Source organism: Erythrolamprus reginae, chromosome 2 (assembly GCF_031021105.1).
Source record: "Erythrolamprus reginae isolate rEryReg1 chromosome 2, rEryReg1.hap1, whole genome shotgun sequence".
Classification (NCBI taxonomy): domain Eukaryota; kingdom Metazoa; phylum Chordata; class Lepidosauria; order Squamata; family Dipsadidae; genus Erythrolamprus; species Erythrolamprus reginae.
Genome location: NC_091951.1, coordinates 28972892 through 28997244, shown reverse-complemented (window position 1 = coordinate 28997244; position 24353 = coordinate 28972892). Strand labels below are relative to the sequence as shown.

General features: G+C 40.2%; 1 pseudogene; it reads left to right on the top strand.

The window, feature by feature from the left end:
• The window catches only part of LOC139159277 (zinc finger protein 585A pseudogene), a 29363-nt pseudogene extending 5749 nt beyond the window's left edge, over positions 1–23614 (top strand).
• Positions 23615–24353: the final 739 nt, after the last annotated feature.

The window sequence follows — 24353 nt, the reverse complement described above, 5'->3', positions numbered from 1 at the left end:
TCTCAAGACGTCTCTTCTGCCGTTTCAACTCCCGGAGCTCCTCGTTGAACCATGGCGCTCTACGGGGTCTAGTGCCGTGGAGAGGTCGCAACGGCGCAATTCGGTCAAAAGCCTCTGCTGCAGCCTTGTTCCAGGCCTCAGCCAGAGACTCTGCCGAACTGTGGACGAGTGTACCTGGAATAACCCCAAGCGCCTTCTGAAAACTCTCTGGATCCATCAGGCGTCTGGGGCGGAACAACCTAATAGGTTCTGCCTCCCTGCAGGGAAGGATTGGAGCCAGGAAGTCAAGCTGCAGCAGAAAATGGTCCGAGCATGACAAAGGCAACACTTCTAAGCCCCTTAGTCTCAGACCATTACACAATTGCTCAGAGAGGAATACCGTGTCGGGTGCGTGCCCCCCCTCGTGAGTCGGACCCTGTACTACTTGGGTCAGGTCCATGGCTGTCATGGTGGCCATGAATTCCTGTGCCAGTCCAGAGGTTTCGCCGAGTGACAGCAGGTTAAAGTCCCCCAAGACAATAAGTCTGGGGAACCCCACCGCCAACCCGGCTACCTCCTCGAGTAGCACAGGCAGGGCTTGTGACACGCAGCTGGGAGGCAGGTACGTGAGAAACAAGCCCACCTGAACCCCTAAGTCCAACTTCACCAGGAGGGACTCGCAACCCACAATCTCTGGAGCAACGAGTCTATGCAGGCAAAGGCTCTCCCTGGCTATAATAGCCACTCCTCCCCCCCTTCCCTGGGGTCGAGGCTGATGCCATACCTGAAACCCAGCTGGGCAAATTTCAGAGGGAGGAACTCCTCCCTCCGGGCCCAGCCAGGTTTCAGTTACACATGCCAGGTTGGCCTCCTCATCCAGGATCAGATCCCGGATGAGGAGAGCTTTATTTACCACCGACCTGGCATTGAGTAGCAGCAGCTTGAGCCCAGGGCCAGAATTACACTCATCACCAGTGCCCAGGGTTGGGCTCACAAGGGATCGTTATTAAGCAGCAATCCCTTGTTCCCCTGGAACGGCTAGCTCTGTGGCCCCCGCCATAACTGCCTCTCCCCAGCAAGACTGGGATATTCCGACCCTCCGCCACCCCAGACATCAGTGCCCCCTCCCCTCCTGCTTCTCCGGTGTCAGGTAGGCTAATTAACTCATTCATACCATTTTCATTTGTTTCATCCATACCAAAATCCCACCCAGCCCACCCATAACAATCACTCATTTCATACATGTTATCACAATCACCCCAATAATCCATCAAATTTAAATCCCCCCTCCAATAAATTAGCTAAAATGTTAATAACTAAAAACTCCATATAAAATCCTATTAGTAATTGATATAAACATCAATTACTCTAATATTAAAATACCAAATTACACTAAGTTGCTCTTAAGATCTTAATAGAATAACATATTATTAAAAATTGATAAAATTATAAAGTGCTAAAAAAATTTATAAAGTGCTAAAAATATAGGAAGTAATTAAAATCAATTGTCCATTAAGTCAGCAATACAGCACCAGTTCTAAAAGGTGAGTTATGGGGAAAAGGTTCAATGTTCAGGGAGAAGTCCTACCATATTGTTCTGGCTGGCACTCTCAGGTCTTTCTCTGGGTCTACAATCACTTTTGCTCCTCTGCTCTTACAGTATTTCCAAGTCTCCAGTCTCTCTGCAGTCTTATATGATTTTGGTACAAACTCCATGTGGTCTCAGTAGGGCGATCTCCAATCTCCGTCTTGGTCTCCTCTTTCCTCTTTCTTCTCCTTCCCCTCATCAGTTTATTCTTCTACAGGCCTTCTGGCGCCGGGTGCTCCCACCATACAGCTCCACGGCGTCTCGGGTCCATGTAGTGGGGTCAAGGCAATCTCGGGCGTTGTTCTTCTCTTGCCCTTCTCCTTCCGGTATACACTCTCTCCTCCCGTCATCCGTCCTTCGATCGCACGCTCGAGACTTCTCCAGGGGACCCTCAATTCCAGGAGACCTCCTCCGAAAACCTCCCCTGAAATCTAGGTCATCCAAGCCGGGTGTCTTTTGGCTGGCTCGGTTGCTCCCTCTCCTCGGCTGTCACGGTCTTCTGTCCTTCAGTTCTCCGACTCACCCCCGGCAGCGTAACTCAGTTGTAAATGGCAGCCGCCATTTTACCGCAGATAGAAGGGTGTGTATCTGTATTTTTTGTGAATATATATGTATCCGTGTTCCTATCCTCAGTATTTCCATGTTTCTATACGATTACAGTATAACAATTTGCAGTGCTGACAGTCTATGACCAACAATAGAATTTCATGATTGCATGAAGATTTGAACTTATGCATGGTATGTTTGTGTGTATGTTTGGTTTTATAATAGGGGTTTTTAGTTGTTTTTTATTATTGGATTGTACATGTTGTGTTTATTATTGTTGTTAGCCGCCCCGAGTCTATGGAGAGGGGCGGCATACAAATCCAATAAATTATTATTATTATTATTATTATTATTATTATTATTATTATTATTATTATTATTTTTTATGTGTCATAATAGAAACATAGAAACATAGAAGACTGACGGCAGAAAAAGACCTCATGGTCCATCTAGTCTGCCCTTATACTATTTTCTGTATTTTATTTTAGGATGGATATATGTTTATCCCAGGCATGTTTAAATTCAGTTACTGTGGATTTACCAACATAATGAATGCCAGTGGTTAATCTAGGAGTTTGGCATGTTTGCTTTTTCATTGTTATGTATGCTTTTTTTCTTGTTTTCACATCTTGCAACAATATTATAAAGAATAACTAAAGCATCTCTTTTATGTGAATCTTATAGGCAACGGGAATGCCAAAAAGAGCCTTCTAGACAGCAGAGAATCGGAAGCAGCTTTAAAAATGACAGCAAATCCAGTACATGTAATAACCAAAAAACATTTCTCTTTCCCCAGCCAGAAAGAGACAAGAGAGAAAACACGAAAAGAGCTTTGAACTGATGAACAAGCCTTGCATGTGAAACTCAAGGAAACATTATATAAAAAAAGAACGGTGGAACATTTCCAAATTTTGAAAAAGAGGAAATATCTACAAGTCTGTGGGGAGGAAGCACTCAGTCCAGGCAATAATGCAGGCCCCACCATGTGAGGAAACAACTGCTTGTACCATGCAAGAACAGAGCACAAATGTTTTTGACCTCCTCAAGAATCTAAGACTGTCAATGATGGAAAAGCTCCACAACGATGCATATTGTGGGGAAAGCACAGATTTCAAATCAGAGCTGATTATGCATCAGAGAATCGACACTGGTGAAAAACCATACAAATGCCCCGAATGTGGCAAAGTCTTTCACTACAGTTCCCAACTTATTGAGCATAAAAGAACCCATACTGGAGAAAAACCCTACCAGTGCCAACACTGTGCCAAAAGGTTTAGTAAGCATGGCAACCTGGTGATACACCAGAGGATTCACACAGGAGAGAAACCATTTGAGTGTTCATATTGTGGCGAACGATTTCGTCTTAATTCCAAATTAGTTGTACACCAGAGAAGTCACACGGGTGAGAGACCATATGAATGTCCAGTGTGTGGGAAAAGTTTCACTCAGAATAATAACCTTGTGAAACATCAAAATACTCACACAGGAGAGAAACCATATGAGTGTTTAGATTGTGGGAAAGCTTTCAGTTGGAATTTTGACCTTATGAAACACCAGAGGACTCATACAGGAGAAAAACCATATAAGTGTCCAGATTGTGGGAAAAGTTTCAGTGATAATTCTAACCTTCTGAAACACCAGAGGACTCACACAGGAGAGAAACCATATGAGTGTTCAGATTGTGGGAAATGTTTCAATAAGAATTCCAACCTGGTGATACACCAGAGGACTCACACAGGAGAGAAACCATATGAGTGCTCAGTTTGTGGGAAATGTTTCAGTCAGAACTCGAATATGATGATACACGAGAGAACTCACGCGCGTGAGAAACCATTTGAGTCTCCAGTTTGTGCGGAAAGTTTCAAGCATAATTGCAGTCTTTTGCAACACCAAAGTACTCACACAGGAGAGAAATCATATGAGTGGCCAGATTGTGGGGAAAACTTTAATCTTAATTCCAATTTAGTTATACACCAGAGAACTCATACTGAGAAGAAACCACATGAATGTCCAGTTTGTGGGAAAGCTTTTGGTTGGAATTCTGACCTGGTGAAACACCAGAGAACTCACACTGGGGAGAAACCATATGAGTGTCGAGATTGTTGGAAAAGTTTCAGTGATAATTCTAACCTTCTCAAACACCAGAGGACTCACATGGGAGAGAAACCATATGAGTGTCGAGATTGTGGGAAAAGTTTCAATCAGAAGTGTAGTCTGGTGGTACACCAGAAGTCTCACACAGGAGAGAAACCATATGAATGTCCAGTTTGTGGGAAAGCTTTTGGTTGGAATTTTGACCTGGTGAAACACCAGAGAACTCACACTGGGGAGAAACCATATGAGTGTCGAGATTGTTGGAAAAGTTTCAGTGATAATTCTAACCTTCTGAAACACCAGAGGACTCACACAGGAGAGAAACCATACGAGTGTCGAGATTGTGGGAAAAGTTTCAGTCAGAAGTGTAGCCTGGTGGTACACCAGAAGACTCACACGGGCGAGAAACCATATGAGTGTTCATATTGTGGGAAATGTTTCAGTCAGAACTCAAATATGATGACACATCAGAGAACTCACACGTGTGAAAAACCATTTGAATATCCAGGGGAGAAACAATATGAGTGTCCGGATTGTGAGAAAAGTTTCCAGAAGAAGTGTAGCCTGGTGGTACATCAGAAGACTCACATGGATGAAAAACCATATGCGTGTCCACATTGTTTGAAAACTTTCAGTTCTAATGTTTACCTGGTGACACACCTTAGAACTCACATGGTTGAGAAACCATATGTGTGTCCAGACTGTGGGAAAATTTTAAATCTTAATTCTGCCTTAGTGACGCACAAGACAACACACACAGGAGAAAAATCCTATGAGTGTCCAGATTGTGGGAAAGCTCTCAAATGTAATTCTGACCTAGAGAGACGCAAGAGGATTCACACAGGAGAGAAACGATATGAATGTCTAGATTGTGGGAAAAGCTTTCGTCATAGTTCTCAGTTGGTTATACACTGGAGAACTCACACAGGGGAGAAACCATATGATTGTCTGGATTGTGGGAAAGGTTTCAATCAGAAGTCTAGCCTGGTGATTCACCAGAGAACTCACACAGGGGAGAAACCATATGAATGTCCTGATTGTGGGAAAAGTTTCAGTAATCATTCTAACCTCCTGCAACACCAGAGGATTCACACAGGAGAGAAACCATATGAGTGTCTGGATTGTGGGAAAAGTTTCAGTAATTATTCTAACCTTCTGCAACACCAGAGGACTCACACAGGAGAGAAACCATATGAGTGTCTGGATTGTGGGAAAAGTTTCAGTCAGAACGGTAACCTGGTGATACACCAGAGGACTCACAAGGGGCAGTAATTGTATGAGTGTCCAGAATGCAGGGGAAAAAATTTAGGCAAAATTCCAACCTGCTGATACATCAGAGGAGTCACACTAGATGTGTTCCTGTATTGTGGGGAAAGTTTCATTTGGAATTCCCACCTGGTGGAAGAAAGGGGAACTGAAGAGGAGCCCTTTGAACGTCCCAATCCTGGGAAAGATCTCACAAGTACCTTATTTTTGGGAGTACACAGCACACCTTTTTACCCTCCAAAGCAGGGTGAAAATTTGGGAGTGTCTTATATACTGAATGTAGCCCCACCCAGCCACCCCCCACCCTTTGGCTTCTGCCTTCCAGCAATTTAACTCCTTGCAGCAAACAGTGCAGAACCCAATTAGCATCAGCAATTGAGCATCAGCCTACTGACAAACAGCTGATTCAGCACAGGCAAGCATGCTAGAAATGAAAGTGAAAGTGTAATTAGTTGGGGGAAAGATCAAAAGAAAATATTATTTTACTGAAAGAGTAGTAGGTAGATGCTTGGAACAAACTTCCAGCAGACGTGATTGGTAAATCCACAGTAACTGAACTTAAGCATGCCTGGGATAAACATTCAGTGATACCTTGTCTTTGGTTCTCGTCCCGGAACCAAACTTAATTGGTTCCGGGACGAGGTTCTTAAGGTATAAAGTTTGTAAGACGAAACAATGTTTTCCATAGGAATCAATGGAAAAGCGATTAATGTGTGCAAGCCCAAAATTCACCCCTTTTGCCAGCAGAAGCGCCCGTTTTTGCGCTGCTGGGATTCCCCTCAGGCTCCCTTCCATGGGAAACCCCACCTCCGGACTTCCGTTGCCAGGGAAGCGCCTGTTTTTGCGCTGCTGGGATTCCCCTGCAGCATCACAAAAACACGGAAGTCCGGAGGTGGGGTTTCCCATAGAGGGGAGCCTCAGGGGAATCCCAGCAGTGCACAAACGGGCGCTTCGCTGGCAACAGAAGTCCGGAGGTGGGGCATCCCTGCCGCGGTGGTGGGTTTGTAAGGTGAAAATAGTTTGTAAGAAGAAGCAAAAAAATCTTAAACCCCGGGTTTGTATCTTGAAAAGTTTGTATGACGAGGCGTTTGTAAGACGAGGTATCACTGTATATCCATCCTAAGATAAAATACAGGAAATAGTATAAGGGCAGACTAGATGGATCATGAGGTCTTTTTCTGCCGTCAGTCTTCTATGTTTCTATGTTTCTAACTAGCTGCAAGGAGTCAAATTGCTTTGAGGTAGACTGCTAGCAATGTTGGACTGCTGAAACTACAGGGAGGTAAGTCAGTAACTACCGGTAAATGTCTATAGAATGTTCAAAAAAGCCTGCTATCTTATTGTTCTAGAGAACTTAACAAATGAAGAAGCTTTTTAAAATAAATGCTTGATCTGAAGAGGCCAATTGCTATTATATCTTCTCTTCAATAGCAGAGAATAATTATGTTTCCAGAAAGCCACATCAAATTTAAAGATCTGTAAAAGTATAATCTGAAAATATAACAGTGTCCTGTTTAGTAATGGGATAAGGCAGCTGAGTTAAACCCCGAGTTAGTCATGTTTGGAGTTGATCTATTTAAATACTTTGGAGGAATTAGTGTGAGTACATTTAAGAAACCTTTCTGGCATTAATATACAGTGATACCTCATCTTACAAACGCCTCATCATACAAACTTCGAGATGCAAACCCAGGGTTTAAGATTTTTTTGCCTCTTCTTACAAACTATTTTCACCTTACAAACCCACCACCGCCGCTGGGATGCCCCGCCTCCAGACTCCCGTTGCCAACGAAGCACCCGTTTTTGCGCTGTTGGGATTCCATTGAGGCTCCCCTCCATGGGAAACCCCATCTCCGGACTTCCGTTGCCAGCGAAGCACTTGTTTTTGCGATGCTGGGATTCCCCTGCTGGGATTCCCCTGCAGCATCGCAAAAACACAGATGTCCGGAGGTGGGGTTTCCTATGGAGGGGAACCTCAGGGGAATCCCAGCAGCGCAAAAATGGGCGCTTCGGCTGGCAAAAGGGGTGAATTTTGGGCTTGCATGCATTAATTGCTTTTCCATTGATTCCTATGGGAAACATTGTTTCGTCTTACAAACTTTTCACCTTAAGAACCTCGTCCCAGAACCAATTAAGTTTGTAAGACAAGGTATCACTGTATTGCCATAATGTACATTTCCCCAATTCTTTGCTTTTTCTATGGGTCAGACACACATGCACATAAATACACAGCAAACAGTGTACATCATCTATGCTGTTTGACAAATTGCTGAGAGGCAGAGGCCTTTTCCCCCTTGCTTTCCTCTCCCAAAACTACGGTACGTCTTATACTCCAGTGCGTTTAATACTCCAAAAAATATGGTAGGTCTAATCTAATAAACCATCTTAGTTTACATACAGATCGGAAACCATTCAGACGCCCAAACTGTGGTCAATATTTTGGTCACACCTCTCCTATTATTAAAGACGACGACTCAGAGAAAGAAAACCAGCACCTTTCTGATTGGAAGGAAAGTTTGGTGGGATTTTAGAAAACTTTCAAGAGTTGGATGTACAGTGATACCTCCTCTTACGAACCCCTCATCATACGAACTTTTCGAACCCAGGGTTTAAGGTTTTTTTGCCTCTTCTTCCAAATTATTTTCACCTTACGAACCCGCCGCCACTGCTGGGACGCCCCGCCTCCGGACTTCTATTGCCAGGCAAAGGCTCCCCTTGTTGGGAAACCCCAACTCCGGACCTGAAGCGCTGGGATGCAGCATCCAAAAACACGGAAGTCCAGAGATGGGGTTTCCCATGGAAGGGAGCCTCGGGGCAATCCCAGCAGCACAAAACCGGGTGCTTCGGCGGGCAAAAGGGGTGAATTTTAGAGTTGCACGCATTAATCGCTTTTCCATTGATTCCTATGGGAAACATTGTTTCGTCTTACGAACTTTTCACCTTATGAACCTCATCCTGGAACCAATTAAGTTCGTAAGACAAGGTATCACTGTACATTGTTTGCAGGTTGCTGGATTATTTTCAGCCAAAGAGCCATGCTCAACACGAGGATTTGCTTGCAAGAATCCATGAATTAGGATTTCAACAAGAGTTGTTCTGAAAGCATAGTAAGAAACCTTAGTATACCTATGTATAATTAGAATATTCATAAGGCATCAAACCATTCTTATTGTATCCAATTTGATATATTACAGAAAGAGAGGAGTCCTGGAGACTCAGTGGTTAAAAGGTACTATTGCAGAGACAGTAACCATTCCATGATACTGATAGTCCTTGACTTACAACCATTGATTTAGTGACCAAAGTTACCATGCCACTGAAAAAAGTGACTTATGGCCCTTTTTCATAATTAGGACCATTGCAGCATCAACATTCAGATGCTTGGCAATTGATGGTGCAATGTCCTGGGGTCATAGGATCCCCTTTTGGGACCTTCTGAGAAACAAATCAATGGGGAAGACAAATTCACTTAACAATTGTGGCAAGAAAAGTTGTTAAACGAGGCAAAACTCACTTAACAACTGTTTAGCTTAGCAACAGAAATTTTGGGCTCCTTTGTGGTTGTAAGTTGAGGGCCATCTGTAAAAGGAATAGTCACCTCGCTTCTGCCTGGATATTAATATTTTGTAGTAATGTGTATAAAGATACATTATTTCATGAGAGCCATTAATTTTGTCATGATAGGCTCTAATTGCCCCTCAGCCTAAACTATTTGCTGTAGTTAATTCATGAACCTTAGTTACTTGGGATAGTGAGACGGGTGGCATACAAATACAATAAGTAAATAAACGTGAATATATTTATGATGCAGTCAGACTAAGTATTATTTTGTGGTTCGTTGAAAATATAGGTTTTAATGCCTTAATTTAATGTAAAATATAAATAATATACAGAAATGGATGTTTTTTAATGACCTTGTTTTAAATATTTTTAGAAATGTCTTCCTCAAATAAAAGTATAAATAATGTTGCTTGTCTGTTCCACTACAGTATAATTCTTGTTCTCTAGGGTTTTGTCACCTGCAGGTCAAAGATATCAATTGATTCTTTTGTATTTGCTCGTCTTCCAGATTCCTTGAACTTTGCATATCTTATTTTCTGGAACAATTCGAGTCATACATCGTACTTCTTTTTTTTTCATTCCCTTTTGTCAAAAAAGAGAGAAAGGTAAATCCTACTTGCTCATTACGGATCTGCAGTTTGGAATTAAATCTCCCTAGTTTAAATCTAATAGTGTGCTCCTGAAATCACACCATCCTGGTTCTTGGTTTTCTATGACGTACCTCCTTCAAGTCGTGGAAATAAAAGATCTCTATCGGGCTTTCTGAAGTGAGAATGGGTTTTCCTAATGAAAAAAGATAAAAGAAGCTCTCACCTCAAAATGAGTTCAATCCTATCTATAGGCATATACAGTGTTCCCTCGATTTCCACGGGTTCGAACTTTGCGAAAAGTCTATACTACTGGTTTTCAAAAATATTAATTAAAAAAATACTTCATGGTTTTTTCCCCTATACCACGGTTTTTCCTGCCTGATGACGTCATATGTCATCGCCAAACTTTTGTCCGCCTTTAATAAATATTTTTTAAAATAAACTTTAATAAATAACCCTGGTGAGTAATAATCTAAATGGTTGCTAAGAGGATGGGAAATTGCAATTTAGGGGTTTAAAATGTTAAGGGATGGCTTGTGATACTGTTCATAGCCAAAAATAGTATACAGTAAGACCTCACCTATCGCTGGTGTTACGTTCCAGATCCGGCCGCGATAGGTGAAATCCGCGATGGGGAATTTATCGACTGATAGTACTTATTTAAGTATTTATATTGTAATTGTTTGGTAAGTTTTCATTGTTTTAAGTGTTTATAAACCCTTCCCACACAGTATTTATTTTAGATACAGTATTTAAATACAGCATTTACAATTTTAGATATATATTTTTTGAAAAACCTGCCGATCGAGTTCAGCGGGCTGTTTAAATCTGCCGATCGACTTCTTCAGAAACCCGCGAACCAGCGAATATCCGCGAATGATTTTTCTCATTAATATTTCTTGAAAACCCGCGATGAAGTGAAGCCGCAGTAGGCGAAGCGCGGTACAGCGAGGGACTACTGTATTTACTTCTGCATCTCTACTTCGCGGAAATTCGACTTTCACGGGTCTCGGAACGCATCCCCCGCAAAAATTGAGGGAACACTGCACTTGTCTCTCTTGGCACAATGATAATATATCTGTTGCAAACTCCACATTTGTGACAGGAAGGGCATTTGCTCAGTAAATGCTCAGGTCCATTTGGTTGTTCCGATTCTACCTTGGTAAGGCCACATATGGAATACTGCATTCAGCTTTGGTCGCCACGATGCAAAAAAGATATTGAGACCTAAGAAAAAGTGCAGAGAAGAGCAACAAAGATGATTAGGGGACTGGAGGCTAAAACATGAAGAATGGTTGCAGGAATTGAGTATGTCTAGTTTAATGAAAAGAAGGACCAGGGGAGACATGATAGCAGTGTTCCAATACCTCAGGGGTTGCCACAAAGAAGAGGGAGTCAACCTATTCTCCAAAGCACCTGTGGGTAGAACAAGAAGCAGTGGGTGGAAACTAAGCAAAGAGAGAAGTCACTTAGAACTAAGGAGAAATTTCCTGACAGTTACAACAATTAATCAGTGGAACAGCTTGCCTCCAGAAGTTGTGAATGCCCCAACACTGGAAGTTTTTAAGCAATTGTTGGATAACCATCTGTCTGAAGTAGTTTAGGGTTTCTTGCCTAAACAGGGTTGGATTCCAAGGTCCCTTCCAACTTCTTCTTGTTGTTTTATTTATTTATTTATTATTTTTTATTTATTAAATTTGTATGCCGCCCCTCTCCGTAGACTCGGGGCGGCTCACAACAATAATAGAAAAAAAACAATGTACAATACAAATCTAATAATTAAAACTAAAAACCTATAATTTAAAAAATATGCACACAACATACCATACATAAACAATATAGGCCTGGGGAAGTTATCTCTGTTCCCCATGCCTGATGGCAGAGGTGGGTTTTAAGGAGTTTACGAAAGGCAAGGAGGGTGGGGGCAGTTCTAATCTCAGGGGGGAGCTGGTTCCAGAGGGTCGGGGCCGCCACAGAGAAGGCTCTTCCCTTGGGACCCACCAAACAACATTGTTTAGTCGACGGGACCCAGAGAAGGCCAACTCTGTGGGACCTAATCGGTCGCTGGGATTCGTGCGGCAGAAGGCAGTCCCGGAGATATTCTGGTCTGATGCCATGAAGGGCTTTATAGGTCATAACCAATACTTTGAATTGTGACCGGAAATTGATCGGCAACCAATGCAGACTGTTGGTGTAACATGGGCATACCTTGGGAAGCCCATGATTGCTCTCGCAGCTGCATTCTGCACAATCTGAAGTTTCCGAATGCTTTTCAAAGGTAGCCCCATGTAGAGAGCATTACAGTAGTTGAATAATATTATTATTATTATTATTATTATTATTATTATTATTATTATTATTATCCCACCAGGGATACATTACAGGGTCTTAAACAGCAAAGAAGAAGATAAAAGAATTCTGGATCAATCGATAGATTTGGGAGCTGTAATAACTGCAAGACATTCATTTTGGGGAACAGAGACTGGAGTCTGCTGAATAGCCGGGTTGGTTGGTGTCAGGGAATTATGAAACTGGTGTCCAAATCAAGACAGAGACACTGACAGTAATTTTATATAAATATCGTAACTATATTTAGAGCAAATAAGGTAGGCACATCACTACATCCTGAGGTAAATTGTCAGGTAAATCTCAGAATAGCATACAGGGCCCACAGAGGAAAAATGGAAACGCCCCCTTTATACCCAACAACCAATCATAATACAGGTTGCCTCATGCCTCCCACACACTCTTCAACCAATCAATGACCACTGTGCTCTGGGAACTATGCACTTTTCCAGTTTTTTAATGAAATACCTGAACAGCTGGGCTCCAAACAGGATTGAACTATTTCCATGAAATTTCGCACAGAGTGTTTCTGCTCAGTAATCTAGCCAATCTCACCTGGTTATTCCATTTCAACATCTTCCCCTCAGGATTCTGCTATAGGGCATTGAATGCCAAAACAAATAGACACAAATATAGTTTCTTCCCCCAAGTCATCACCCTGGTAAACAGCCAACCCCTGCACCAATGTCTCCTGCCCAAAAATATTTACCCATGTCGTCAGCTGTATTGCTATCATCCCCATCATTTTGTCCTTCTCATCCTTCCTACTACCTTCTATCATTACATTATGTGAGCAATTATTTTATCTTATGATTTATGACACTCACTTTGTATGTACACTGAAGTTTATGCATCACAGACCATTTCTTTGTGTGTTCAAAGCACACTTGAATTCAAAGAATTGTATTTCATTCTTTCCAATTTTTGATATTTTTCTTTCAAATTCCACCTCTGTCTACAAGCACCGAATCTCTCCTCTCCACCTCCATTTTACACCTTTCATTTTCCCATAAAGATTTGTCCACTTGCTTGCTGAAATCCAAGTATACTATCTGCACAGTATTTTGCATAATTGCTTATATTTTTAATTGTTTAATTTTTTTTTAAGGCAATAATATTTGTTTGGCACAATCTTTTTCTAACAAACCCATGCTGGCTTCCTTCTAGTAATCACCTTGCTGGTTTATAGGTGCTGACAAATTCTCTCCTTGATTATATATTTTCCAGGGTTTTACCAGGGATTCATGTCAAGCTGATTGGCCTATATTTTCCGGGATCACGTCCCCATGTTTTTTTTATTTGGAATCCCATCAGTTCTTTTCCAGTACTCTTGTGTTTCTCCTGTGTTACATAAACTTTCAAAGATTGCATTCCATGGTTCCAAAATTATATATAGAATACTAGGCAATGCAATAATACAGGTATTTATAATATAATACATTTCAGGGGAAAAGATATTTCATAACTGTTCTGTCAGGCTCTCTGGTAGACTCCTCCCGAAAATTCACAGGTACAAATTTCAGACACACACGTTTGAAAATTCAAAACAATGTTCTTTATAATGAAAATTCAGTTAAACTAAGCCCTCTTTTGGTATAGCAAAGAGCACTCATCTCCAAAGAAACTGGTAATTGGTACAAGTCCCTTATCAGTTCTGTGATACTTAGCTTGCAGCTGTGAGGCAATTCACAGTCCTTCTTCTTTCACAAAGTGAAACACACTTTGCTCTGGTTTAGTTTCAAAGCGGGGAAAAATCAGCACACAAAAGGTCAAACACAGCAAAGCAGGCACGAAACACAAGGATCAGATAATCCTCAATGGCCAAACCCACAGGCTGCTATTTATAGCAGCCTCACTAATTACCACAGCCCCACCCAACCACAGGTGGCCTCATTTTCTTTGATAATAATCTCTCAGTTGTTGTTGCCTATGCATCGCTCTCCGCATATGTGGCTGTATCATTAACTCTTGTTCTGAATCCAAGGAGGAGCTAGATAATTGCTCTCCTTCTGAGCTGTCTGCCACACTCTCCTCCTCCCTGTCACTCATGTCTTCTTGGTCAGAGGAGCCTTCATCAGCAGATTCCACCGGGGCAAAACAGGCCTGCAGCATGTGGATGTCTCCCCCACATCCACAGTCCTTGGGGCAGGAGCTGGGCCAGAGCTAACCAAAACAATAACGTAGGGGCCACAGCAGAGAAATCAGTTTTTCAGATTTACCAAATTCAGATTCCCAGCTGAAGATTCTCAGCCTCATGTCTTCTTTGATAGTGTCATCGGGCAGGCTGAAATAAGCAGGGAAAGGTGGTACTTCAGATCAGTCTCATGCCAGGAAGGGCTTTCAAAGGCAAAATCAGCATCCTGAACTGGACCCACAAGGAAGCTGGCAACCAAGGCACCTGACGGAGCAGAGGTATGACGTGCTGCTTCAGAAACACACATAGCTTATCCAGCCATTGCATTCTCTACCACAGACCTGGGCAAAGGGCGGCCCACAGGCCGGATGCGGCCCGTGGAGGTTGGAAGGAAGGGAGGAAGGAGAAATAGAGGGAGGAAGGAAGGAAGGAGGAAGGAAGGAAGGAAGGAAGAAGGGGTGGGCAATTAATTTATAATTATATAATATAATATATAATTATGTATATATAATATATATAATTATAATTTATAATTATAATTAACTCAGTTCTACCCAATAATATACAGAACTCCCCCCAAAGATTAGAATTGCCCCGCCCTCCTTGCCTTTCGTAAGCTGCTTAAAACCCACCTCTGCCGTCAGGCATGGGGGAATTGAGACCCTCTTCCCCCTAGGCCTTTACAATTCTATGCATGGTATGTATGTATGTATGTTTGGTTTTTTATATTAATGGGTTTTTAATTGTTTCTAACATCAGACTACTATTGTACACTGCTTTATTGTTGCTGTTAGCCGCCCCGAGTCTCCGGAGAGGGGCGGCATACAAATCCAATAAATAAATAAATAAATACATAATTATATTAATCTGGCCCTCTAAAACCATCCCAATTTCTCATGCGGCCCCATGGCAAAATTAATTGCCCATCCCTGCTCTATCAGCTAAAACTTTTGGATGCTCTTCAAGGGCAGCTCATGCAGAATTCATCCAATATAGGTCATTACAGTTCGTTAACCATTCCAAGTTATAACAGCAATGAAAAAAGTGATTTATGACCATTTTTCACACTTGTGGCTATATCAGCACTCTCGTGGTCATTGGATTTACATTTGGGTGCTTGACCACTGGTTTGTATTTATGATGGTTATTATTATTATTATTATTATTATTAATAATAATAATAATAATATTTGTATGCCGCCCCTCTCTGTTGCGGTGTCCCAAGGTCATGCGATCATCTTTTGTGATCTGCTAACAAGCAAAGTCAGTGGAGAAGCCAGATTCACTTAGCAACTAGATTCAGTTAGTAGTAGTAGTAGTAGTAGTAGTAGTAGTAGTAATAATAATAATAATAATAAATTAGATATGTATGCCGCCCCTCTCCAAAGACTCGTAACTTATCAACTGCAGTCATTTCCTTAACAAATATGGCAAGAAAACTAGTAAAATGGTGGAATACTCACAACTAATTTCTCACTTAACAACATAAATTTTGGGCTCAGTAAATGAAGGACTACCTGTATGCAGGTAAGGAGGGCATAATTGACCATAGCCAGGGCCTGCAGATCCAGAAACAGTCACAACTGGCTCTCAAGTGAATCATAATAAAAATGTTAGGATGTAAATAGTTTCTGATCTTCAGTGACAGCCAAACTCTGTTAAAATGCAAGAATCTCTAGATCAGCTTCAAGCCTGCAAACTAGTGATCTCCAAGTGTTTTTCCCAAACAGCCTGGGAATTGTCAAGACTGAAATCTTCCTACTCTGGAAATTGGGAATGCTGCTTTAGTGAGCAGAGAGCATAATAGTAATAGAGAGGATGACAGTATGTATGTCCTATCTAAATGTCATAGGAAACAGCGTTTTGTCCCGTTTTATTCTACTAATAAAATGAAGATAGGCGCTGCACCCCAAAACAAGAACTCCACAAACTTTTAGGAGCCAGCAAGCACGCAACTAATCTGATTAGAAACCAGAGCTTGGACGATATAGCTATTGCTGGCTGGCTGGCGCTCTATGGTGAGGCAATAAGCGCGCCTTGATAGTCGCCAAGGCAGCAGCAAGCACCTGTAGCTGAACTAAGAATTGAGACCATAGAGTTGTGGATTGCTAGAGTGAATATGGAAATGCAAAGCACAGAGCAACGTCGTCCTTCCGGCTTCCTAATGGAGGATTGGGGTGGCTGTTGTACTTTTTCTTGCGTCAAAGCGGCAGCTGGAAGGTGAGTGGAGGGCAGGTCGGAGGAGAGACCAGGAGCAAGTCGGGCTGTTCGGTTTGCTCCACGTTGTAGTAGCAGATAAGCAACTATGCTGAAATATGTCGCTTCCTGCATATCCCCTCCCCCACTCCTCCAGCCCATTTTTATTTCGCCAGAGCTGCAGGTTTTATGTTGCCTGCAACCTTCTGTTGATTGGGAGATTTGAACTACTGTATACTGTCATTTTAGGGTCGATTCCTTGTGTTATTTATGAGCGTGTTGTTTTGTTTGCAAGGGAGGAGGTTCACACCGGTGCTTTAAATCTTGCAGAGGCTTTACCTTTTCAGAATCAGAATAGACCTGGAAGGGACCTTGGAGGTCTACCAGTCGAGCCCCCTTCTCAAGCAGGAGATCCTGTACCATTTCAGGCAAGCGACTGTCCAGTGGCTTCTTGAAAACTTCCAGTGAGGTTCTAATGCCAAAGTTGTTCCACTAGTTAATTGTCATTGTTAGGAAGTTCTTCTTAGTTGTAAGTTGTTTGATCAGTTTCCATCCCTTGTTTCTTGTCCTGCCCTCTAGTGCTTTGGAAAATAAGTTGACCCCCCCCTTCTTTGTGGCAGTCCCTCAAATACTGGAATACTGCTGTAATGTTACCCCTAGTCCTTTTTTCTTCTAGACTAGCCATACCCAAATCCTCCAGTATTTTTCATATGTTATAGCCTCCAAGCCTTTAATCATTTTAATTGCTCTTCTGTGCACTCAACATCTTTTATGTAATGGGATGACCAATACTGGATGCAGTATTCCAGGTGTGGTCTTACCAAGGCATTATAAAGTGGTACTAATACTTCACTTGATTTTGATACTATACTGTACTTCTGTTTATATAGCCAAGGATTGTATAAGCTTTTTTGGCTGCTGCAGGACACTGCTAACTCATGTTTAAGTGATTGTCCACTAAAAGTCCAAGGTCCTTCTCACAGTTATGGTTTTGGAGCCAAGTTTCACCTAATGTGTACTTGTACCTTTGTTTTTTTTCTGACCAGATGTAAAACTTTGCTGTTCTCTTCATTAAATTCATTGTTCAAATCTGTTAAAAGCTTTTTGGATCCTGAGCTTGTCTTCTGGGGTGTTGGCTGTTCCTGCCAGTTTAGTGTCTCCTGCAAATAGAAATTCCTTCTATTCCCTCATCTAAGTCATTTGTGAAGATATTGAAGAGTACTGGAACTAAGACAGAACATTGTCATACCCCACTGTTTATTTCCCTCCATGTGGAAGTACCATTAAGGACTACTCCTTGAGTAGCCTTTGTCAGCCAGTTACAAATTCATCTGGTGATGATGCTGTCTACCCTGCAATTTTCTAGCTTAGCAAGAAATAGATTGTGCTCTACTTTGGGCTGGTGTACTAATTTAGTCACTTTATCAAAGAATGAAATAATATTGGTTTAGCATCATCTGTTTTTAACAAACCTGTGCTGGCTACTAGTTATAACATTATTTGTTTCTATTTTTTTAAAAATGTTTTTATTAAATATATACATTAAAAACGGTACAGAAAGGCAAAGGGAATATATATAATGTACATTCTAATATTTATAATTTTCTTATATAGTATAAGTAGATGGGGAAGGAGAAAAAAGAAAAGGGAGGGGGTTGGGGAAGAAGGGAAAGAGATGTAAAGGGAAGGGGGATAGGAAATTGGAACAGAAGAGGAGTAGTAAGAAGAGTGTATAGGGCCAGCGTTAGAGCTGGGGCTTTCATGCTTTGCGGCCTTTGTTTTAAGCACATAGGTGGTGTAGATTTCCCTAAAGTTTTTATCTATATGTTTTTGATGTAATTGTTAGTGCCAACACGTATCAGTAGTTTAAGGGTTTGTTCATTCAGTCACTTTGTAATTTAAAGTTCGTGTCAATCAGTGTTTACAATTTGTCGTTTCAGTTTGATATTATGATTTGTGACGTAGATTGCTAGTTTTACAAGTTGTTTTTGTTGGATATTTTTCTTGATGAAGAATTTTTAAGTAATTTCTTTTTTTTTAACCAATGGTACCATTTGTCCCATGCTTTATAGAAATCTGTCTCATCCTTGTTTTGCAATTCCATTGCTAATTTGGACATTTCTGCACATTCCATTATTTTAATCAAAAGGGATAACAGTTGGGTTTTTTTCCTGCTTCCAGAATTGTGCATATAGAATCCTTGCGGCTGTAATAATGTGAATTATAATATATCTGTTTTCTTTACTAAAGTTTTGTTTACAGATTTGTTTTTTGATTATTTGATTATTTTTCCCCAGTATCATCCCAGGTATTAATATTAGACTGATTGGGCTGTTGTTTCCCGGGTCTGTTTTTTTGCACTTTTTTGAAGATGGGAACCATATCATCTCCTTTCCAATTTTCTGGTAGTTCCCCAGTGCTTCAGGATTTTTTAAAAGATATATAATGGTTCCAGCTTTTCAGAGCTCTGGGATGTAATCCATCAGGTCCCAGTGATTTATATTCATCAATGTTAGACAGGGTTTTTTTGCTTATTTTAATTTATATTTCTCATCTGTCTTTTACAGTTATATTTTTGGTAGGTTGGGCAATTGTTTTATTTTGTGTGAAGACTGGTGCAAAGAATGCTGTTCTGCTTTCTCTCTACTGCCTATTACTACCTTGCTGTCTTCATTGTAAGAAAAAGCCCAGGAGACTAGGAACAACAAAGGTAAAAACTTTATTTCAAATAAAGTTAAAATAAAATCTAATATGCATATTGAGAGCAGAGAAACCAAAGAAAAAGTCCATGTGTTTTTAAGGTAACTAATCTGTACAGAATATAGCATTTTTATACATTTTTCACTCCCGTATGTTCCCATTATCCACACCCCTAATTTACTCCCATATTGCGGTGGTTCCTTAATAATTCAGCACTTCCACTGTCCATTGTTCACTGTCTCCTTTTTTGTGTATCTCTCCCTCAACTACTTTGAACTTTCCAGAGTTTATTCATCATTGATATTCATATCTTTATTGATCCTATGGTTATTACATAATCCCCACATCTCCTGTTCATTCTTTCTAAAAGTCATTTCCACATGATACATTTCCATATTTGTAGAGGAACAGATCTTCTCCTTTTATAGAGAGAGGGCTTTTGTTTTTTCCAGAAACAAGGTTGTTTGAGACAATTAAGACACTGGTCCTTATGATTTTTCTTCTATTCATTCTTTTGTAAACTGACTGTTTCGTTGACTTTTTTTGCTATATATGTGTGGAAAGAAACAAATTTTTATTGTCTGTGATTATTGTTGCAAGTCCTTGTTTTTTCTCAGCCTTTCTTTCTTGAGTTCATATTTGCAGATTTGAGCTATCTGCTGATATATGTCCTGCTTTCTATTTCTTATACTCATAGAAACATAGAAGACTGACGGCAGAAAAAGGCCTAATGGTCCATCTAGTCTGCCCTTATACTATTTCCTGTGTTTTATCTTAGGATGGATCTATGTTTATCCCAGGCATGTTTAAATTCAGTTACTGTGGATTTACCAACCACGTCTGCTGGAAGTTTGTTCCAAGGATCTACTACCCTTTCAGTGAAATAATATTTTCTCACGTTGCTTTTGATCTTTCCCCCAACTAACTTCAGATTGTGTCCCCTTGTTCTTGTGTTCACTTTCCTATTAAAAACACTTCCCTCCTGAACCTTATTTAACCCTTTAACATATTTAAATGTTTCGATCATGTCCCCCCTTTTCCTTCTGTCCTCCAGACTATACAGACTGAGTTCATTAAGTCTTTCCTGATACGTTTTATGCTTAAGACCTTCCACCATTCTTGTAGCCCGTCTTTGGACCCGTTCAATTTTGTCAATATCTTTTTGTAGGTGAGGTCTCCAGAACTGAACACAGTACTCCAAATGTGGTCTCACCAGCGCTCTATATAAGGGGATCACAATCTCCCTCTTCCTGCTTGTTATACCTCTAGCTGTGCAGCCAAGCATCCTACTTGCTTTTCCTACTGCCCGACCACACTGCTCACCCCATTTTGAGGCTGTCAGAAATCACTACCCCTAAATCCTTCTCTTCTGAAGTTTTTGCTAAAAAACTTCCTTTTTGTCTTTCAGTTTATCAGTTTATGCAAACAAACAGCAAAAGCAGCTTTCAGTGTTTGCTTTTTCATTGTGATGTATGATTTTTTTTAATCTTGTTTTCACATCTTCTAACCATATCATAAAGAGTAACTAAAGTACCTCTTTTATGTAAATCTTACAGGCAAAGGGAATGTCAAAAAGAGCCTTCTGGACAGCAGAGAATCAGAGGCAGCTTTATAAAGGAAAGAGAATCTGGTACATCTGGTAAACAACGTCTTTTCTCCAGATGACCACAAAGCTCTTCACTTTCCTCAGCCAGAAGGAGACAAGAGAGAAAAATAGGAAAAGAGCTTTGAACTGATAAACAAGCATTGTATGTGAAACTCAAAGAAACATTAAGTACATTTGTATATTCAGAAAAAGAGAAAATATCTAGATGTCTGTGGGGAGGAAGCGCTAATTCCAGACAATAAGGGAGGCCTCACTCTGTGAGGAAACAAACTGCTTGAATCATCCAAGAAGAGAACGCAAATATTTTTGACCTCCTCAAGAATCTAAGACAAGATGGAGAAGCTCAACAATGATGCATATTGTGGAAAACCACAAATTTCAAATCAGAGCTGATTATGCATCAGAGGATACACACTGGTGAAAAACCATACAAATACCCCAAATATAGCAAAATCTTTTGCTATACTGTCCAACATATCGAACATAAAAGAACCCATACTGGAGAAAAGCTCTACCAGTACCCAGAGTGTGTCAAAATGTTTAGTAAGTATGGGAGCCTGGTAATATACCAGAGGACTCATACAGGAGAGAAACCATATGTGTGTTCGAATTGTGGGGAAAGCTTTAGCCTAAATTCCAAACTAGTTATACATCAAAGAACTCACATGGGCAAGAAACCATATGAATGTCCAGTGTGTGGGAAAAGTTTCACTCACAATTGTAGCCTTGTTCAACACCAAAGGACTCACACAGGAGAGAAACCATATGAATGTGTACATTGTGGGAAAGCCTTCGGTTGGAAATCTGACCTGGTGAAACACCAGAGGATTCACACAGGAGAGAAACCATATGAGTGTCCGGATTGTGGGAAAAGCTTTAGTCTTAATTCCAAATTAGTTATACACCAGAGAACTCACACTGGGGAGAAACCATATGAGTGTCCGGATTGTGGGAAAAGTTTCAGTGATAATTCTAACCTTCTGCATCACCAGAGGACACACACAGGAGAGAAACCACATGAGTGTCTATACTGTGGGAAAAGTTTCAGTCATAATTCCAAATTACTTATACACCAGAGAACTCACACTGGGGAGAAACCATATGAGTGTCCAGATTGTGGGAAAGGTTTCTGTGATAATTCTAACCTTCTGGTCCACATGAGGAATCACACAGGAGAGAAACCATATGAGTGTCCAGATTGTGGGAAAAGTTTCAGTCAGAAGGGTAGATTGGCGATACACCAGAGGACTCACACAGGGGAGAAACCATATGAGTGTCCAGATTGTGGGAAAAGTTTTAGTCAGAAGGGTAGATTGGCGATACACCAGAGGACTCACACAGGGGAGAAACCATATGAGTGTCCAGATTGTGGGAAATGTTTCAGTGATAATTCTAACCTTCTGATCCACACGAGGATTCACACAAGAGAGAAACCATATAAGTGTCCAAATTGTGAGAAAAGTTTTAGTCAGAAGTATAGTCTGGTGATACACCAGAGAAGTCACACAGGAGAAAAACCACATAAGTGTCTATACTGTGGGAAAAGTTTCAGTCTTAATTCCTACTTAGTTATACACCAGAGAACTCACACTGGGGAGAAACCATTTGAGTGTTCGGATTGTGGGAAAAGTTTCAGTCAGAAGCGTAGCCTGGTGATACACCAGAGGACTCACACGGGCAAGAAACCCTATGAATGTCCAGATTGCGGGAAAGGTTTCAGTGATAATTCTAACCTTGTGATCCACATGAGGACTCATACAGGAGAGAAACCATATGGGTGTCCGGACTGTGGGAAGAGTTTTAGTCAGAAGAGTAGCCTGGTGATACACCAGAGGACTCATGGGACAGTAACTGTATGAGTGTCCAGATAGTGAAAAGAGTTTTAGTCAAAATTTAAACCTGCTGATACACCAGAGGACTCACACTGGGTGTGTTCCTGGATTGTAGGAAAAGTTTCAGTTGGAATTCCTACTTAAACAAATAATAGGGAACTGATACATAGAAGCCCTTTGAATATCCCAATTGTAGGAAAGCTCTCACAAGTATGTCTAATCTAATAAATCGTGTCAGTTTACACTCAGATCAGAAGCCATTCAGATGCCCAAGCTGGTCAGTATTTTGCTCACAACTCTCCTATTATTAAGGACAAATTCTAAATTTATCTCTTTGCCAAAATTTTTGCACCAACTGATCATGTTGTCTTTCAATATCCAACCTATCATTCTATGATTTATTAAATATTTGTATACATTTCCAATTAACTTGATTTTGGAGTAACAATTTACTTAATACATTATTTTCTTTTCTAAAAATGTAAGTTTTTACATCCGTTTGATATCTAAAACTAATCTGTGTATATAACCACCAATCTAAGTCAATACCTAATTCTGGGTTTATTGGGATAACTTGGAAGAGGAATAAAATTTTGGAGGGAATATTCATTTTAATTGTAGAAATTCTTCCTACCAATGATAATTGCAAATTGCTCTAAATCTTTTTTAATCTGACTTAATAATTTTAAATAATTATCATTTTTTAAAGATATGGCTTTGGAAGTCATCCATATCTCTAAGTATTTTACCTTTTTGTAAGTTTCATGTTTGATAAATCTCCTAAATATTTTCTTTGTGTCTCTGTCATGTTTTTTGTTAATATCTGTGTCTTTTCTTTATTTATTTTCAATCCTGCGACGTTCCCATATTCTTCAATTAAATTTATTAGCTTTAAAATAGATTCTGTTGGGTCATCTAAAATAAATACCACATCATCAGCAAATGCTTGTGTTTTATAAATTTCTTTTTTAATCTTCAGTCCTTTTATTTCCTTATCTGCTCTTATTTTTATCAGCAATGCTTCCAGTGTTAGAATGAATAATAATGGTGATATTGGACAACCTTTTCTTACTCCTCGTTGTATTGCTACTTTTTCAGTCTGTTCACTGTTTATTATAATTTTGGCTGATTGTTCAGAATATATAGCATCTATTATTTTAAAAAACTTTGTTCCTACCTCCATCTTGTTTAGTTGTATTTTCATAAAATTCCAATCTACATTATCAAATGCTTTTTTCGCATCTAGGAATATGAGTGACATTTGCTTTTCTGGGTGCTGTTCATAATATTCTAATGTATTTACTACAGTATTCTTAAATTGTTTTTAAAAAACCAGCAGCTTTCTGAGTGGAAGAATAGCTTGATGGGATCTTAGAAAACATTTAAGAGTTGGATATACATTGTTTTAATCTTGCTGGATTTTTTTCAACCAAAGAGCCAATTTTATTTAGACATGAGAGACTTAACTAGAAGAAATGCTCAGACACAAGAGGATTTTAAAAAGAGTTTTTTGAAAGCAGAGTAAGAAACTAAATATAACTATGTATATATAGAATATTCCTAAGACATTACATTATTATTGCATCCAAGTTGATATATTACAGAAAGAGAGGATTCCTGGAGGCACAGTGGTTAGAATGTACAATTGCAGAGACAGCAATCATTCTATGATCTATGGTAGTCCTTGACTTGCAACCCATTCATTTAGTGACCATTTAAAGTTACATCATCACTGAAAAAGTGACATGACCCTTTTTCATACTTACGATCATTGCAGCATCAACATTCAGATGCTTGGCAACTGGTAGTTGCAATGTCATGGGATCCGATTTTGGGATTTTCTGACAAGCCAAATCAATGTGAAAGCCAGATTCACTTAAGTGTGTTACAAATTTAATAACTGCAGTCATTCACT